Raw genomic sequence first — 15,431 nt, 5'->3', positions numbered from 1 at the left:
CCTCTCTCAGGCCAGCTGCAACACCCTCCGTGCTGCATCAGCTCCCAGACACTGTTTTCTCTGACAATTAGTAAGCATTTACATGAGTTAATTTAATAAACGCAGGAGACAGGACGTTATCTAAGCTGAAAAGATGCATCATACTCTTCAGGTGCCCTGAAGTAGACTATCAGGCATTACCAAGCAGACTTCTCCTTGCTCTTTCATTCATCCATTCATTTTAGTAGCCTTCCCTCACTGGGGTTCCACCATGTGCTGGCCATTATCACCTTCCAGGCCAAGGACAGGGGGATACACAAGACATTGTTCCTTTCCTCTAGGTGTTCAAAGCCTGGCAGAGGTGTTGTCATTTGCTCAACAACAGGAATGACCAACTGGGCAAGCTGTCCGTAATGGTCTTCATCTTACACGAGGCTGTTTAAAAATGTGTTCTGGATAATGGTCACAATACCAACTTGTAACTCAATTTTTTATCTTAAATGATTGGTTTGGTACATGAACTACAGAGCTGGACTGAAAAGGGTTCCTGCCGCAATAATTGGGATTACTTTGCTTATGTTACATAATAGGTATTTGTGGATGTGCCCACTCGCTAAAATTCATTTGCAACCCCAAAATCAGTATGAGCGGTGTTTTCAATGGACATTCACGGACATGCACAGAGCAGCAAAACATTTGAGTGGCCTGTGAGCATGGTCCCAGCTGAGGCGGAACAAAGCAATGCTCTGCCTTGTTTCAGATCAGCATTCATACTGTAAACACGTATTTCATACTATACTATAAACACGTTAGATAAGCTCTGTTCAGGCATGGGTTACAGCGCTGTTGATTGTGAGTTCAGTGCTAATGAATCAATGATATTAAATAAGGTGACTTAAAAAAACAGAAACAAGGCTATGCAGGGCGCCTGGGTGGCTCAGTCAGTTAAGCGTCTGCCTTCAGCTCAGGTCGTGATCCCAGGGTCCTGAGATCGAGTCCCACATCAGGCTCCCTGCTCAGCGGGGAGTCTGCTTCTCCCTCTACTCCTCCCCGCTGCTCATCATCTCTCTCTGTCTCTCTCTCAAATAAATAAGTAAAATCTTTAAAACAACAAGAAAAAAGATACAAGGCTATGTATTGATCAACTGAGAAAATGTTGTGACAGAGGCTCACAGGAACCTAAGCGTATATATCCCCTAGGGTCAATGGTTCAGTATTCACTAACTCAGTATTTGCGGTGACTTTATAGAATGTAACTACTACAAATAACAAGAATCGACTGTATTCTATCAAGTAAAGAGTACAACCAACCAACCACACATAACACACCGATTTTTTTCAGCGCCACCTTCTGAGGATTCAGGAGGGCCACAAAGGGAGGAAAAGGAAACCACATTCTGAATCCTACAACACTCGGGTAGAATTAGTGGGTATTTTCTGTCCCTCTAGAATCACTCGGACCGAGACTCCCAGAGAAGTGCTTGCTGCTCTGGCTAACAAGGGGAGACCAGAGAAAGGGCCAACAGGCTAGGGGCTGCTGTGGGTGGGTCAATGTAAATAGGTGTTTGGGGTGTCACTATTTTCTGCTGGGAGAAATCTTACATTTGAAGGTCTGCTACTCCTCGGAAGGCCATTTATTTCCTGCTTGACGGTCGTTTTTTTCACTATCCCAACAACACAAGAGGCTCCATCTGGGTGCAAGGTTTCAGAAAGGGGTGTTGTACACCAGACCTCACTCAGGACCCATTTCCACTATGAAGAACCAAAAAGCCCCCTTCTCTATGCAAATAATCCATTTTTTAATTTTAAAAAAATTTACAAATTGCAAGACACTATAAATCCCACAAATCATCCAAAACTTCTGCGAACGCCCCAGGATTCACGTTTCCCTTTGTAAAAGCTAATCCCCTCGAGCAGGAAACAACTTCTGGACACCGTCCTATTGGAAGCTGGCGACCCGGCTCCAGAAATTCCATGCATTAGAACCAGAAGCATTCGTGGAAAGTTCCATCCTGTGTTCCCCGCCTCCCCCCCCCCCCCCCCCCCCCGCCAAGGTTGACATCGTGTTTATTTGTTTAACAAAACAGTCATCCAAGTTCAGACCTATTGAAAAGCTTCCAAGCAAGATGAGAGGCCAAGGCAAGGAGGAGGAACAGCTAATCAGAAATCAAGGGCAGGAAAAGCTGGACCCAAAATAAATATAGGACAAAATGCCCAGAATAGCCCAGAAAGACAGCTGATGACCTTTTCTTCTAAAATCTCTTAATATCACAGTATCAAATAGCCTATGTATCTAAAACCAAGCACAGAACCACTACCACAAAGGTAAGGAATAAAGTAAAAACAAACATAAAAATAGGAAAAGTTGATGGTACAGTGACAATTTGTGTTTTGAAGTACAAACTAAAACACAGAAGATAAATATAATTAATGCATGGTATTGACAAATCAGTCGTTGGTGAGGGATTATACCTCAGTTCAAGGTAATGGTCGTAGGAAGTTGTCGAGGCTATTTCGAGCTCTGAAAGCTACCATAATCTCAGGAGATAACATGTTTTATTTTTTGCCTAAAGACTAATGGGTCCTGCTAGAATGGCTGTAAATTACCACACCCCTAGTTTAAGTCTCCTCTTGACTGAACAAGCTCTGGGCTGTACCTTGTCAAGCACAGGGCAGCATCTTGGCATTCAAGGAACACACAACACACCCTGGGGACACAGCCTCACCTCACTGATTATGATGCACAAAGCCTTGAGCTACTGCTACATTATAGATTTAAGAACTACTGAAATCCCTTCTCCCACGTCCTTGCTCCCTAAACCGTGGAGAGCCTTGGCTGATTGAAATTCTGGGGCCAGAACCATGCTTTTCAAAAAATGCCATAATATTAACCCACAGATCCACTACAGGGGAGTCAAAGTTCCCTCGGACCCTCTTCCTTCTTAAAAAGCTGCTGAGACTATATGCCTAAGTACTATCAGAAGTGCTAAGTGCTTCTAATTAAATACGTACATGCATAGCACTTGAATGAACAACACACCACCTGTCTCGTTATAGAGCCAAAGGCATGTGCGCACACACACCCTCCACATATTTTGATTATTTGCTAAATGTGTAAACATTTCCTTTTTCTCTGTCTACAGTTGCACCCTTGCATATCTGTATCAAGGAGGAAAAAAATCAAAGTCACTAACTGCCAGTTTCCTAAGGGGTGGGGAGAAAACAAAGCAACCGAGAATAAAAAGACGGCTGTGGCTTTGGCCCAGTCGAGCAAACAGCTTCAAGCCGCCCTCAAACTCCATCCACACCCTCACACACAAAGGAAGCATCTGCTTAAAGGCAGAGTTCTAAAAGCCCAACCACACCCCCCCTTGATTGTAAAGGAGATCCTAGATACTTGGTAGAAGAGGGAGAGATGACTAGAGGGGGGGGGAAATGGAAATAAAAAATCTTTTGTAAGTCTCATAATGGAAATTCATTTACATGATTGCCTCAAGTTATAATGAACCAATAAAGCTCAAGACAAAACACATATGTGACACGATTCCAAGTAAGATCACCAACCCCCAGCAGCACTTTGAGAATGTGTAGTAGGAATTTACCTAGAATAGGGAATGTTTGGTCCCCAAAAGGCAGTTGCGAGACAGAAAACTTTGACCCCCGTATGATGATTAAAGTGAAAAAGATTACCAGGGTATGGACAAAGACAGCCCAAAGGAACAGAGCTATGGGGGTTGCTTTTCTTTGGGACACCAAACGCCTGCTCAAAACCCACTACATGAGGGAGCCTGGGTGGCTCAGTCGGTGAAGCGTCTGCCTTCGGCTCAGGTCATGATCCCACCGTCCCGAGATCGAGCCCCGCGTCGGGCTCCCTGCTCAGTGGGGGGTCTGCTTCTCTCTCTCCTTCTATCCCTCCCCGTGCTTGTGCTCTCTCTCGATCTCGTTCTCTCTCTCAGGTAAATAAATAAAACCTAATACAAAACAAAACAAAATCCAAAAAAACCCACTACATGACAAGGTGGAGTGACGCCATAAGCAGGCCTAATGACCCAGAGAGTCCCACCGCCTTCCTCTGCCTGGAGAGGAGGCAGCAACAAAGCCAGACCAGAGGCCCCACCTCACTCTTGTGTCCACTCAGCCTCCAAAGCAGAACCAGACAGCTTTCGCCACCACCACCCGTGATCTCGAGAACCGTGACCACAACGGAGAGACAAGGGTGTCGCCTGTGCTCTGAGGCAAATGCTATTTCTTCTGTTTGCCAACTGCCAGAACATCTAAATGACTGGAAGTACAAACATCCCAACGTCTTTAGTTTAATCCTTCCCTATATGTCCTCCTGCATCAGCTTCATGTAGATACCCCTGCGTATAAGAGGACAGAGGTCAGAACTTAAAAGTAATAAGTAATAACATGATTTGCTAATTATTCTTATTCTATTAATCCAATGTCATTTCTATGACAATTATCAAGTGTTTTTAAATTAATGTTTGCTTTGATGTCCGGATCAACAAAACAAATCCAATTTTGGGGGGTGGGACACTCCCAACTGTGTCATGTGGGACGTGAGAATTTAAACAGAGATAGGAGAGAAGGCCAAGCACAGCTTTCGTAATCCAGCTATGCCATTTATTTAAATACATTTATTTATGCAGCTTATATGTAAATATACACACCCTTAAATGAACAGAACATGTGTATTAGAGCTCATTAAAGCAAATGTTGGGTGTGAAAATAAATCTAGATACACTCATATAGCCTTAAGTCAGTCACAAGACTTCGGTCATTTAATTTTTTATCTGCTGTGGATATTAACTATTTTGTGAACTTAGGTCATATCTTGAAACCACTCCTTCACCCACTTTCCTAAGTACCCAAATCTGAAGTCAAAGGAACTTCTGGCTTAGGATGAACCTGTGAAAGAATCTAGCACTTAGAAAAACACAAATACACCCAAAACTAGGTATTACATTTAGAGAATTCACAGAACCGCGCTCTGCCTCAAAATGCCAATCTAAACTAGCTTCCCAATTTGATAGACAAAGAAACTGAGGCCCAGGGTAAATGACAGAGTGGAGTGCCATAGCTAGTTAGTAGAAAAGTCGGAACTAGAATTTCAGAATGTTCTCTTTGCTCAAGTCACTCTAAAAGTTTTCTTTTCAGAACACTAGATTATTCACTCGTTTGATCATAATCTCACCAAGGGCAAAATTGAGCTTAATCTACACCATGTGCCCCAACAGCTAGCTCAGAATCACTAACAGGTGAATAGATTCACCAACCCCAACCAGTTAGGATGCGTCCCCTATACTGGGTGTGGTGGTGCATAGTAAATCACCCACAGAGGGCACCTGGGTGGCTCAGTCAGTTAAGCATCAGCCTTCGGCTCAGGTCATGATCCAAGGGTCCTGGGATCGAGTCCCGCATCGGGCTCCCTGCTCTGCGGGGAGTCTGCTTCTCCACTCTGCCCTCTTCCCACTCGTTCTCTCAGTCTCTCTCTCTCAAATAAAATCAAATCTTAAAAAAAAAAAAAAAAAAGTAAATCACCCACAGAGACTCCCACCAAAGCCCCCCAGTAACTTGTTTGCAAAATGCCTGGCAAGAATTAAGTCAGTTCTTCTCAAACAAAATTATGATTTTCCTTTGTGCAAAATGACCCGACTTCCCCATGACTCTCAGCTCCACTGGCCTCTTCTTGAACTAACCGAGTAAAGCAGTTCCAACAACCAAGAGTGTCTTCACTGACTCACCCTGGGGGGGGGGGGGCTGCCAAGAACCCATGGACAAACGTTTCCTTTCATCTTCCCTCTGATTTCAGCTTAAGGCGGGGCAAGTAGGAAAATATTTATTAGTTTCACCATACTTAAAAAAGAAACTAGTCTTATATTTTAAAAGAAATTACCTGAAAACTCCTATAAATACAGTCAAACAGGCAACATCCATAATAATAAGATTCAGAAAAATAGTAGGAATAATGACTATTATTTTTAGTGCTAGTGCAACACACCCAAAAGCACAGTGCTGATGCTACAGCAGCAAACTGTCTCAGCAAACCTATCAGATCGGCACATTAATATCCCTGTTTTACAGAGGAGAAGCTAATCCAGAGAGATCGTGGGAAAAGAAAGCAGTGGAGCTGTGACCTCAACACAGAATGGTCACATAGGAAGGCCCCCAGGCCCACACTCCATACTTGTTTGAAAATACATATTTTCTCCCCCCCAGTCTGGTAATTCTACTGATTAAGTCCATCTTGGCTCAAGATTCATACATTAGGGACTGGTTTTTCCAAGCTTCCTTAAAAGAAAATTAGACTTAAAAAGAAATTTGACAAAATCAGAGTAAATTTGTTCAGAAAATGCTTTGAGAGCTCCTTCTGAGATTCAGCCTGCCTGCCTGGATCAATATTTATTTCTTTATTCATCTCCACAAACTCTCTAGGTCTCACGGCCGAGATTCTTCCCCTGGGTTGTCAGTTTTCCAAGCTCTTGATCTGGCTGATGAGATATCCTAATGATTTCTAGGGTAGCCCAGACGTCTATCTCTTCTGGATCTAGTTTCTCTTCCTCTCTGTAACCCCTTTCTGTATCCATCCAGAGCCCTTGCTCCGAGGGGAGCAAGCCTCCCACACCACACACAGAGCAGAGAAGGTTCCACCTGGCCACACCCTCAAGAGCAATCTGAGAAAACATCTTCCTCTGTTCCTGACTAGCATGCTCAGACGATCAGGCTGAGGCAGACAAATCAGCTAGCTACCTAAAATCAATGTGTCTGCCTTCAAAGACATTTATTTCATCCAACATCCCTCCCTGGATCTTGCAGAATCTAAATTACTGAGTAGTCCCTGAACAAACAAAATACAATCATCACCAGAAGACAGGCACAAAAATATTCACTGAAGTGTTATTTGTTATTCATCCAAACTGGATAACTACCGAAATGTTCAGCAACTGTAAAACAGATACATAACTGAATACTGAGACAGCAAGGAGAGTGGAAAACAATACTGTAACTACTGTAGATAAATTTCACAAATATAATAAGAAAAATCAGCCAGACACAAAGGAATATATAGTATATGATTCTATTCACATGGATTTTTTTAAACAGGCAAAACTAATCAATCGGTTATTCCCAGGGGCACTAGAGGCGGCGGGTTCTGGGGTGCTGGCAATTTTCCATTAATCTGGGTGCTGTTACAAAGGTGTGTCCACTTTGTGACAATTATTCCATCAAGCCATTCACTTATGATTTGTGCACTTTCCTCCATAAAAAGCTGACTGAAAGAGACCTCAGAGAATTTCTGGTCTGCTCTCCTCAGTTGGCATAAATAAAAGTAATTGTTTCCCACGTACGTTAAATTATCTCAAGGACACACAGGAAATCCATGGAAGGGCTGGGACTGGACACTATATCTCTTAACTCCCCATCCAAGCACCAAAGCTACCTCTCAAATGTGGGAGGATGTTTCTCTAATTTCCTTCCTTGTTGTGACTACAGCCAAGGTTTAGAAGGATTAGGATCATATTCCTATTAAGAATACAACCCAGAAGGTTCCAGTCTCCCTACCAAAAGCAGGGCCAGGAAGAGCATTTTAAACACCACTTAGGATACGGCCAATGAGAAAAAGTCGGCGCCGTGGTCACACTCTAGGTTTTGCCACTTACCAGTTGTGTGACCGTCAGCATACTCCCTACCTTTCTCTGAACCTCAGGATCCTCAAGTAGATCCCTGAAATCTTAACTCCTACCTTGCAAGGTTGCCATGACAATAATACAAGGTGTCAGAGCAGTGCCTGGCACATTGCAGACACTCAGAAAAAATATTTGTTGAATAAATACTGATTGACTTGAAGGAGTCAAGTACTTGTCACTTAGCAGATGCTCAATAAATAGTTAAGTGCTATTATTATTACTGAACAAGAGTAGCAAGGAGGAAGGGAGTAAATAAGCTTATGTGAAAACATCTCATTTTTCTAAGCCTCTAGGGTCATTAACAGGTTGACTCAATTCTCATTGACTTCGATGTGGCACTGAAATGGTCTGAGGGACAAATAAAGGATTTGAGAAGAGGGTGGTGCTTTTCATGTGCTACCTAGTCTGTGTTTTTCTTCTCGATGCCAAATAGATTTGCCCCACTGACCGCCACAACACGTCTAAATTCTACAGTCACTTATGTTAGTCATAGCACTTCGAGAATTAAACTTTTCAAGAGGGGGGTGGGTCATCAATTCTCATAGACTTACTGAGTTGACCAACATAGTCAAGGAACTTTACTACTGGGAAAAAATTTACACACTGAATATACAGAAAGGTAACTGCAGGCTTCAAAGATGTCAGAAATAAACCATGGAAAGGAGAGAGTTTACTCACATTTTTAAAAGCAAGTCTAATGCTGATTTTTTTCTTCAGCTCTTCAAAACTTCCATGTACTTATTAGCCAACTGGTCCATAAAATTCTTTTATACTGAAAAGAAACAAATATAAAAAAGGTTAATTAAAACTAATTTCAAATTAGAGCACACCAGGAAAAAAAAAACAAAGCCTATAGATGATAAATTATTCTATAAGCAACAGAGAGCATCATACTAGGTAACGTATGTAATTACAAACAAGAAAATGTGGGGGCGCCTGAGTGGCTCAGTCGGTTAAGCGTCTGCCTTTGGCTCAGGTCATGATCCTGGGGTTCTGGGACTGAGCCCCATGTCTGGCTCCCTGCTCAGCTGGGGAAGTCTGCTTCTTCCCCTCCCTCTGCCTGCCGCTCCCCCTGCTTGTGCTCTCTCTCTCTCCCTCTTCTCTCTCAAATGAATAAAATCTTTAAAAATTAAAAAATTAAAAAAGAAAAAGACAATGTGTTAGGGACTAACAGATTTAACTAACTTTCTTCTAGTTATCCTTCTTTCCTTCTTCCCCCTTCTTCTCCTCCCCCCTCCCCCCAGCACGCCCTTCTTCTATTTCTTCCTTAGTTCCCAGTTGCTGGACAACCTCAAATATTCCTTGAAGCCTGAGTTTCAGGAGAAAACCACCATCATTTCTTTTTCTAGCTCAAAGTACCTGCCCCATGTTAGGCACTCTATGAATGTCTGTTGAGTAAATAAACGAACCACAATTTTATAATATTTAGTTATTAAGGTCAAAAAAAAATCAATCAATCAAAAGGAAGGGGGAAATCAATCAATAAAAGAATCAATATGCAGACAATATGGTAGAGATTCATACACTCCATGTTCTAGACTTACAACTAGACTTGATTTCCTTACCTCTTGTAAATAACATATACTCAGGGGAAAAAAAAAAATCCCAGTACTATATGTATGGGCATGTATATCCTCCCCATTACAGTAATAAAATATATTTTGGTAGAAAGGAATATTTAGGAATAGAAATTCCTTTTGAGGTGCTCACTATTCAAATACCTCATAACTACCTCCACCTAAATAAGAAAGCAAAGTACCTTCAAGTTAAATACTAGAGATGCTACCTCATATGGGGTTATCAAATGTGTATATAGTCAGAGCCAGTCCCAGACAAAATTATGATGTAGCAGTGTAACTCCTTCCTTCTCTCTCTACCCCTTTGAGGAGTCGGTGACCCCAGATGTTTAATTATGTAGGGAAACAATAGGATCAGTGCTAAGGTTCAAGTGGCTTAATGGCTATCTTTCCCAAGGACATTTTCCTTCGAAAAAAGAGCTTCAAAAGAAGCAGGTGCTTAACACAGAAATAAAATGCATTACTGACAATGGAATTGCAGGCATGAATGGGCGATAGAGGCTGTCTTAAATCTCTAGACTCAGGTAAGCAACTGTCCACTCGGTTGCCCCTAAAGCTGGCTTCATATGTAACCCATACAGACGCACCCGTCCAAGTGAACCTTAAGCAATTAATGGTATACACAGGCAAGCCCAATTTTAAGACTAGCGTGTGCTCCAAAAATAAAGAGTTATGTTCATCAAGAGTTTTCAAAGTGAGTGGTAGGAACCCTACTCCATAGGTGCTTCTGAGAACGGAGGCAGGAGGAGTGACGTGGGACAGCCGGCACAGAAACTTCACTCTTGTCTTAGACTTAGATCCGAGATTTGGTTGGAGAAATGGTTTCCTTGAGCGCTCATAAAAGGGTTGAAATTAACGATTACAGTAACAGCACAGAAAATTCCAGTAGGTTTGTCACATAACTAATCTAGGACAATAATCACAGCACAATCCAACCACCATTTCTAGCAGGGCCTTTGTGGGGGAATGTGAGTTCTAGCCAGGGTTCCAGAGCACAGGTCAACCTCGGTCTGCGTAGGCAGGAGCCTAGCCTGTGCCTTCATCTCTTGCCCTGGAGCGAAGAGCAGAAGGAAGGATGCCCACATTGCCAGGAGGAAGGGACCAAGAGTGAGGGGACAAGACTAGGATGGGGAGAGCCTGAGGATATTCCAGAGCTGGGGAAACAGGGACCTCCACAGGGATCGAGACACGGCGCATTTCTGTGAGTCAGTTACATCCCCGGGGCCCCTTTCCAATCCCCATCAGCCTCCTTGCTAGAAATCACATGTGCGAGGTTTAGATGTCACACAGGTCAGGGCCTACAGGATACAGATGAGGATGGAGAAAATCCGTGGAATGGTTTAGAGAGAAGAAAAAATATATACCTGTATTCTATAAAACCCAATTCTAAACATGTGCAATAAAAAAGGTTAAAGACTTGTAAGAAAGTGTTGCCTGAACTTGCTCCAGAGGAATCCATTCAACTGAGAAACACTGAGTATTTTCAATCCCTCCCTTAGCACAGAGCTCTGATTATTTGGCCCGACCAAGACTGAATACATAAAAACATTTTTATAAACATGAACCATTAGATTTTTTGAGTTTCCATCATGAGCCTTGTTTGAGTAAGTCAAAGATGTCCTTTGTTACACAGTTTTGATCGAATGCAAGAGACTTTAGTCATTTCCTCAGAAACAGACGTAAGCTATAAATATGAACTAACCAACACAGCCACTCACAAAAAGGTTCGCTGACAAGTTTAATTTAAAAAGAACATTTTATTAAACTGAAAAGTAAGCCACAAAAAATCCAAACCCATTCAAACAACATTCCTAGCAGAAAAACCTGTTGTGTAATGACAAGGATAATCACAAATAGCCTGTTACTTGACTCACACATTTTTCCTACACAAAAATTAACAACAACAAAAAAGTCTGTATTTCTGTGTTTTATTTTATTTTATTTATTTGACAGAAAAGAGAGAGCCAGAGAGCACAAGCAGGGGAAACAGCAGAGGGAGCAGAAGCAGACTCCCCACGGGGCAGGGAGCCCAATGTGGGACTCAATCCCAGGACCCTGAGATCATGACCTGAGCCAAAGGCAGACGCTTAACCGACTGAGCCACCCAGGCGCCGCTATTTGTGTCCATTTAATAAAACAATCCTTAGCATCTTGCCCAAATCAGATTTCAAATTCTAAGAATAATCCTCCAAACCATTAAGTGACTTCTGTATATCCCTTTGAGATGGGAAAACATATTTACTACTATTGCTTATTTTCTAAATCCCTTTGGTCTTTTAAAGCATGACCATCATAAGTGAGAATAACATGTTAGACGTAATCATTTGGAGGTGAAAGTATTGTTTATTATAATAACACCTATTTCATACTTTAAAACTAAATGGAATCCAGGGCACCTGGGTGGCTCAGTCGGTTGGGCGTCTGGGTGTCTGCCTTAGGCTCAGGTCATGTTCCTGGGGTCCCGGGATCAAGCCCCATGTCCAGCTCTCCGCTCAGCAGGGAGTCTGCTTCTCCCTCTCCCCCGCCCCTCCCCCCTGCTCATGCTCTGGGGCACTCGTGAGTGCACACTCGTTCTCGCTCTCTAACGAATAAATAAAAAAATCTTAAAAAAAAAAAAAAACTAAACTAAATGGAATCCAAAGTCTCTACTCAGGTATGACTGAAGTATCTGAAGCAGAGGTCTGCAAAAAACAGCAACCTGTTTTTGTAAATAAAGTTTTACTGGAACACACCCATACCTATTCATTTATATATTGTCTATAGCTGCTTCTACAGGACGTAATGAGAGTTGAGTAGCTGCAGAAGAGACTCTAAGTCCTGCAAAGTATAAAATATTTATTAACTGATTTGTCCCTTTAAGAAAAAGTTTCCTGATCTGTACCTCTGAAACAAATAATGCAATATATGTTAAGAAAAAAAAAAAAAAAGAAGAAGATAGCAGGAGGGGAAGAATGAAGGGGGCATAAATCAGTGGGGGAGACGAACCATGAGAGACGATGGACTCTGTGAAACAAACTGAGGGTTCTAGAGGGGAGGGGGGTGGGAGATGGGTTAGTCTGGTGGTGGGTATTAAAGAGGGTACGTTCTGTGTGGCGCACTGGGTGTTATACACAATGAATCATGGAACACTACATCAAAAACTAATGATGTAATATATGGTGATTAACATAACAATAAAAAATTTAAAAAAAAATAATGATGCAATGTATGGTGATTAACTAACAATAAAAAAATTTAAAGAAAAAGTTTCCTGACCTCTGGTCTCTACGTCAGTATAGCACAGCGGACCAGTTAAATACACTCACGGTTGACTAAATGTTGAAATAAACACTAATCCTGGTTTAGCCATCTTGTTGGATAACTTCCGAAGTCACTTAACCTGTAGCTGCTTTAATTTTCTCATTTATAATACAATAGATAATATTTATTGGGAACTTATGTACCAGGAACTATTCTAACAGTTCTACTTTTAAATAAATGAACAACGCATTCATCTAATTCTGGTAAAAATGCAGTAAGGAAAGTAAATAATTATCCCCATATTACAGATGAAGAAATGGAGGCAGAGTAGTTAAATAATTGCCCAAGGTCACACTGCTATTAAGTGGAAAAATCAGGATCAGAACTCAGGAAATCTGGGTGCAAAGCTCGTATTATTAATCTCCATGCTATCCTAATAACACTTTTAATTTTATAAAAGTTACATATGATAAAAAGAAATCTCAAAAGGTTTGTAGGTTAGGAATGTCAAGTAGAGGTAGTAAGGTATACCTCTGCACAGTTAAAGACAAAGTACCTAAAATAAGAATATAAATGGACTTCCAAAGACTTGTAAGACTCTCCTGATTCTAAAATTAGAGCTTTCCCTGGAGTATGAGGAACATAAACGTCCACAATACTCTTTTTCACCAAAGTAATCAAAGAACCAAACTAACTAACCAATGCTTATCTTTCCCTTGGTAAGTTAAGGCCACTTCAGGACCCTCAGAAAGCCTTCAGGAAAAAGACTTATCAGGGACCCCAAATCTTCCAAATTTGTTCCCATCTAGCCTTATCCTCTGCCTGGATTCCATCTGGGAAAAGGCTGAGTGAGCATCCACATAAATTATGGAAAGACATCTTCACAGCCTGGCAAGAATAACTCTATCCAAATACCGATCGCTGCATGGTTCAGGAAGACGTCCCCTGCTGAATCATCCCCACCACTTCCTGAAGTTCTCCAGGATGTCTGGAGGAAATGTGTCACCCAAATGTGACCCAGTACTCTTTTGGACTGAAAGGCAGGTTTATACAATCCAAATAAAATAAGGGGAAAATATACTGCTAAGTTACTCATCACCAACTTCCCATTTCGATAGAGATGGTCTTAACCTTTTTTTCAGTCAAGCTAGTCTTTCATTGGCTTGTAATGTCTGCAGAGTCAAGTCCAAATCCTTGACTTTGACATTTAACACCTTCCTCTTCTTATCCCTTAGCTACTTTTCCAATCTTACCTCCTTTTATTTTTGGTCTTTCATGTAACAAGGACAGTCTGTTTCTCCTTCACACATCACCTCTACTCCTGCTTCTGAACCACACTCATTCTTTACTCCATTTTCTCTTCTACTCCCAACACCACATCCAGTGTACAGGCCAAATTTCTGTGCTCAATAGTATGGGATATAATTTGTACTTCCTGTGAGGACTGGATCCTCACAATCCCTCAGGGGAAAGAGGTACACAAAAGACTAAATAAAGTTGTATAATTAAAGATGTGAAAGTGCTACAGGACGTAGATTACAGGATCTAAAAAGATGTTAGAGAGAGGCCATCACTGAGTTGGACCTTGAAGGAAGGGGGAAGCTGACAGAATGGTTGAGTTTATAAAGTTGGAGGGGTAACCATATGGGATAAAGGTTTACATCACACACCTCAGGGCCAGATAGGCCTGAGTCCAAAATCCTGGCTCCCTCAGACTGTAAACAGAGCGTGTAGGAGTTACGATCAAGTAAATTAGGTTGACGCCTAACCATGCTCAAAACCATATTTGTATCCAGTTCTCATGTCTTGCTCAAATAATTAAACCTTTCGTGTTATGTCCCTACGGAGTCTTCCCCTTCTCTCATTGCCAACAAGATTTAGTGTTTCAACTTATTCATTCATTTGGGCATTTAATCACATATTGATTATCACTGTTCAAATATTCCAGAAGTATGTTTTGCCTCCTCAATAAGACTTTGTTATCAAAGAATGGATTCTTTCAAATAGACCCTTGGCATTTTCAAATTTTAGGTTCAAGGTCGCTGACAAGTAGTGCTAGTTGAGCTGAGAAGCAATTTAAATTATAAGTGTGGGCTGTCTGGTGAGTTACATGGGGCCCAGCCAACCACAAACATCGGTCTTCTGACACGGCTTCATGTTCTGCCTAATACAGGAACTCATATGAACAGACTTAAAACTTACTTCTTTCTGGAATGGTCAGAAAAAAGCTCACGGCTTAGGGCTAATGATAGAAGTAAAGATCAAGTTAAGCAGTACAAGACAGTGAAGGCTCTTAGCCAAAAAAACAGACATTAGAGAGTTGAAGAAATTACATGTTATAGTACATTTGCAAATCTGAGGTTGGACAAATGGCTTGGAATTCATCTCTTATGCTTGAAAAGGGTTCAGTGCACCGCATACAGTGTTCTCACAATACCAAGCACCATAAGATAAATACTAGCTGAAAGGATAATCTTATAATCTCTGATGTCCCAAAGTCCTCAGTGAACCCATTTTCTAGGCCAAAATCAAATTCAGTGTAGTCAAATTTCCCTCAAGGTTCCAAAATCTTAGTATTTGCAATGTCTACTGACATATTACATCAAATAAAGCCCACATGGCTTTAACATGTTGCTTCACAATCATATTTGTAGTGTTTGGTAATGGCTTGGTTTTCTTTTTTTCTTTTTAACTTTAACATTTTCATGCACAGCTTTCTTTGCCAATGCTGGCAAATTATTTTTTTTATTTCCCAAAGAAAGATTCTAATTCAAAGATTCTAAGCAATTTTGGGATTTAAAAGTTGTTATTCTTTCAAAGTTTTGACTGAATTAACTGAAATGATTAAGGCTTGTTGTAAAGTTTTATATAAAAATAAACATGCACAGTTGTGTGTGACATAAGACAGTAGGGTGGGGGGAGGGAATGAACATGGCTCAGTTTC

The 15,431-nt window shown here is 41.3% G+C and overlaps 1 protein-coding gene across 6 annotated transcripts in view; it reads right to left on the bottom strand.

The window, feature by feature from the left end:
• The window catches only part of PPFIBP1 (PPFIB scaffold protein 1), a 172,501-nt gene that overhangs the window by 102,030 nt on the left and 55,040 nt on the right, over window positions 1–15,431 (bottom strand). For all 6 annotated transcript variants that reach the window (XM_088025987.1, XM_088025990.1, XM_028113296.2 and 3 more), the window contains one exon: window positions 8,349–8,442. The gene's annotated coding sequence lies outside the window, so the exon portion shown is untranslated. The remainder of the gene's footprint in view (window positions 1–8,348; window positions 8,443–15,431) is intronic.

The sequence above is a fragment of the Eumetopias jubatus genome, unplaced genomic scaffold (genome assembly GCF_037043125.1).
Source record: "Eumetopias jubatus isolate StellerSeaLion01/CBP00866 unplaced genomic scaffold, mEumJub1_p1.0 scaffold_8, whole genome shotgun sequence".
Lineage (NCBI taxonomy): Eukaryota > Metazoa > Chordata > Mammalia > Carnivora > Otariidae > Eumetopias > Eumetopias jubatus.
This window is presented reverse-complemented; position numbering and strand designations above follow the sequence as displayed.